Source organism: Oryx dammah, unplaced genomic scaffold (assembly GCF_014754425.2).
Source record: "Oryx dammah isolate SB20612 unplaced genomic scaffold, SCBI_Odam_1.1 HiC_scaffold_21, whole genome shotgun sequence".
Lineage (NCBI taxonomy): Eukaryota > Metazoa > Chordata > Mammalia > Artiodactyla > Bovidae > Oryx > Oryx dammah.
In genome coordinates, this window is record NW_024070205.1 from 15,552,331 (window position 1) to 15,557,200 (window position 4,870).

At 38.0% G+C, this 4,870-nt stretch overlaps 1 non-coding gene across 1 annotated transcript; it reads right to left on the reverse strand.

Moving 5' to 3' along the window:
* Window positions 1-1,928: 1,928 nt before the first annotated feature.
* On the reverse strand, window positions 1,929-2,035 carry LOC120880705. The gene has a single exon (XR_005725107.1). It is a non-coding gene; the product is annotated as a U6 spliceosomal RNA (small nuclear RNA).
* Between the last annotated feature and the right edge of the window lie 2,835 nt (window positions 2,036-4,870).

The window sequence follows — 4,870 nt, forward strand, 5'->3', positions numbered from 1 at the left end:
CAAAGACAAGAGCTTTCTATTTTTCCATTAACTATTCTAATCGAATTATTCAGTTAAGGGTGGTTTATTAAAAAAAAGTTAGCTTAATTATAAAACTTTTGCTTTCTTCTAAATAAAGTTATGTTTAGAGTTGACCACCATGACAAATTTTTTACTTATATACTCACATTAAATTCTAGCAAGCACTGTTTTTATGGAGTGTAATTTTAAGTATGTTATACCCATAGAAAAGTGCATAAATCATAAGTGCATATAGTTCACAGAATTTTTACAAAGTGGACACGCCTGTGACTACTACCCAGATCAAGAAATAGAACAATATCAGCACCTCAGAACCCTCCCTGAAGCTCCTCCCAGTCCCTGACCCCCCAAACTTAACCACTGTTCTGACCCCCATAAGCATAATTCAGTTTTGCCTATTTTGAATTTTATATAGAAGATGTTATACAGTGTGTGCGTGTGTGCTAAGTTTCTTCAGTCATGTCTGATTCTTTGCGACCCCGCAGACTGTAGTCCTCCAGGCTCCTTTGTCCATGGGATTCTCCAGGCAAGAACACCGAAGTGGGTTGCCATTCCCTTTTGCAAGGGATCCTCCCGACCCAGGGATTGAACCCGTGCCTCTTATGTCTCCTGCGCTGGCAGGTGGGTTCTTTACCACTAGAGCCATCTGGAAAGCCCAATGTCATACGGTATACCCCTACTTTGTGTGTCACTTCTTCTGCCAAAGTTATGTTTGTGCATTTTTTCCATGTTCTTGTGTGTGGTAGTAGATTATATTTTTATTGCTCCATAGTATTCCATGATATAAACATACCAATGTTTCTTTATCTAGCCTATCACTGAGGAACATTTAAGTTATTTTCACTTTTGGCAATTACAAATTATATTACTATAATATTTTTTGTACATGTATTTCTGTGTATGTTTGCTTGATCCATAATTTCTTTTCCTAGATATATACTTCACAAAAATTCATAGACCTATACATCTATGATTTTTTAAAAAATATGAATTTATTTATTTTAATTGGAGGCTAATTACTTTACAATATTCTATTGGTTTTGCCATACATCAACATGAATCCACCACAAGTGTACAAGTGTTCCCCATCCTGAACCCCCTCCCACTTCCCTCCCTGTACCATCCCTCAGGGTCATCCCAGTGCACCAGCCCCGAGCATCCTGTATCCTGCATCAAACCTGGACTGGCGATTCATTTCATATATGATATTATACATGTTTCAATGCCATTCTCCCAAATCATCCCACCCTCTCCCTCGCCCATAGAGTCCAAAAGACTGTTCTATACATCTGTGTCTCTTTTGCTGTCTCACATACAGGGTTATCATTACCATCTTTCTAAATTCCATATATATACGTTAGTATACTGTATTGGGGTTTTTCTTTCTGGCTTACTTCACTCTGTATAACAGGCTCCAGTTTCATCCATCTCATTAGAACTGATTCAAATGTATTCTTTTTAGAGGCTGAGTAATACTCCATTGTGTATATGTACCACCGTTTTCTTATCCATTCATCTGCTGATGGACATCTAGGTTGCTTCCATGTCCTGACTATTATAAACAGCACTGTGATGAACATTGGGGTACACATGTCTCTTTCAATTCTGGTTTCCTCAGTGTGTATGCCAGCAGTGGGATTGCTGGGTCATAAGGCAGTTCTATTTCCAGTTTTTTAAGGAATCTCCACACTGTTCTCCATAGCGGTTGTACTAGTTTGCATTCCCAACAGTATAAGAGGGTTCCCTTTTCTCCACACCCTCTCCAGCATTTATTGCTTGTAGACTTTTGGATAGCAGCCATTCTGACTGGCATGAAATGATACCTCATTGTGGTTTTGATTTGCATTTCTCTGATAATGAGTGATGCTGAGCATCTTTTCATGTGTTTGTTAGCCATCTGTATGTCTAAAAATACGGAATGCTTCACGAATTTGCGTGTCATCCTTGCGCAGGGGCCATGCTAGTCTTCTCTGTATCGTTCCAATTTTAGTACATGTGCTGCCGAAGCAAGCCCACTATGATTTATCTTATGTATGTTACACTTCAGTAACATGTTTACTTAGTAAAAGATAAAAAGAATGCAAATAAGAACCAAAATTAAGAAGAAATAAGGTCAGTCTCAAGAAAGATTTTAAAAAATAATAAAAGAATATTATAGCATTTGAAAACCTATGTATAACAGACAAACACCAAGAAATTACAAGATGTCAAAACTGACACAAAATGATATAGATAGCTTAGATACACCAGTTAAATACCAAGAGTACTTAAATATCAATTATTGCTAGCTGAAAGTGTGTCTAAAATGCAAACCATCCCCTCAGATCTCAAGTACAGATGGTTTTTTATATTAGCATTACTAACATTTCAAGGAAGGATCAATTTCTGTTTTATAACAGTACTTACAGAACACAGGAAATGAATTGCCCAGGTTATTATGTGAGGCCAGTGTAATGACTTCAGAAGGAGATAGGAATAACACAAAAAAATACACAATAGAAAATGATAGGTCTGTTTCACTTATGATCATAAATGCCAAACTATGTAAAAAATTAATTATCCCTTTTAACTCTGGAATGAAGGGATGGTTTAAGAGGAGAAGAGTTTATCAACATAATTCACCAATGAGTAGACTAGCATAAAATATTTATATTTATAAAAATATTATTAATGTCAATTGATGTAGAAAAATTATTTGATAAAACATAAATAAGTCAATATCTATTTATAAGTCTTATCAGGAAACGAGGAACTGCAGGGACTCACTTTAACTGAAAACTCACAACAAAAACTAGACTTACGGAAAAACTGAAGATGCAGTTCCTTTCTAATTGGGAACAAGAAAAAAGTATTATCATTGCTACTATGTAACATAAACTGGAAGTTTTTTTCAGGCAATAAGAGACGGGGGAAAAGAGTTGTAAGTATAGGAAGGGAAAAACAAAAAGCCCTATTACCTGTCCATTGGTAGTGACACATGACTTCCTAAAAAAAAATCAGAAGCATAAATCAGAAAGAAAAAAACTGAATTCAATTTTGTCAAGGTAAAAATTGCTGTTCAACAAGATATAACATTGATAAAGTTAACAGACAGATGATAGTTTGGGGGAAAAGATTTTCATTGTCTAACACGAATCAAGCAACTATATCCAGCACTAGAAGGGAGCTTTTGCAAAAATCAGCAAGTGGAATAATCATCGTGGAAAAAATAGGCAAATGCCATGAACAGGTAATTTCCAGAAAGGGAGACCTTAAGTGCTATGACAAATAAAAGACGCTCAGTCATTAGCTATCATAAACTTTCTACCATTTGAGTGATGAAATTCAGAAAGCAGGATGTGCCTATATCAGCAGGGATTCTGTGAATGGAAAACAGTGAAGGGAAAGACAACAGGTGAAAGAGGTTGGCATTGAAGATGGTGTCAGAATTTTTCAGCTGTGCTAAGAACAAATCAGTCAGTTTAGTTGCTCAGTCAAGTTCTGGTCTTTGTGATCTCATGGACTGCAGCACGCCAGGCCTCCCTGTTCATCACCAGTTCCTGGAGTTCACTCAAACTCATGTTCATTGAGTCGGTGATGCCATCCAACCATCTCATCTTCTGTCATCCCCTTCTCCTCCTGCCCCCAATCCCTCCCAGCATCAGGGTCTTTTCCAGTGAGTCAGTTCTTCCCATCAGGTGGCCAAAGGATTGGAGTTTCAGCTTCAGCATCAGTCCTTCCAATGAATATTCAGGATTTATTTCCTTTAGGATGGACTGGTTGGACCTCCTTGCAGTCCAAGGGACTCTCAAGAGTCTTCTCCAACACCACAGTTCAAAAGCATCAATTCTTCAGCACTCAGCTTTCTTTATAGTCCAACTCTCACATCCATACATGACCACTGGAAAAACCATAGCCTTGACTAGACGGACCTTTGTTGGCAAAGTAATGTCTCTGCTTTTTAATATGCTGTCTAGTTTGGTCATAACTTTTTCTTCCAAGGAGCAAGTATCTTTTAATTTCATGGCTGCAGTCACCATCTGCAGTGGTGTTGGAGAGCAACAAAATAAAATCTGTCACTGTTTCCACTGTTTCCCCATCTATTTTCCATGAAGTGATGGGACAAGATGCCATGATCTTAGTTTTCTGAATGTTGAGTTTTAGGCCAACTTTTCATTCTCCTCTTTCACTTTCATCAAGAGGGTCTTTAGTTTTTCTTCTCTTTCTGCCATAAGGGTCATCTGCATATCTGAGGTTATTGATATTTCTCCCAACAATCTTGATTCCAGCTTGTGCTTCATCTAGTCCAGCATTTCTCATGATCCGGGAGTTGGTGATGGACAGGGAGGCCTGGCGTGCTGCGATTCATGGGGTCACAAAGAGTCGGACACGACTGAGCGACTGAACTGAACTGAACTGAACTCTGCACATAAGTCAAATAAGCAGGGTGACAATATGCAGCCTTGACATACTCCTTTCCCGATTTGGAACCAGTCTGTTGTTCCATGTCCAGTTCTAACTGTTGCTTCTTGACTTGCATACAGATTTCTTAGGAGGCAGGTAAAGTGGTCTGGGATTCCCATCTCCTTAAGCATTTCCACAGTTTGTTGTGATTCACACAGTCAAAGGCTTTGGTGTAGTCAATATAGCAGAAGTAGATGATTTTCTGGAACTTTCTTGCTTTTTTGATGATCCAACGGATGTTGGCAATTTGATCTCTGGTTCCTCTGCCTTTTCTAAATCCAGCTTAAATATGAATAGCTTTCAGTTAAATATGAATATTTATTTAAGGTAAATATGAATATTTATTTCAGGTAAATATGAATAGCTTTCAGTTAGTGGCTCTTAGGGGCTTTTATGCCGGAGGTGG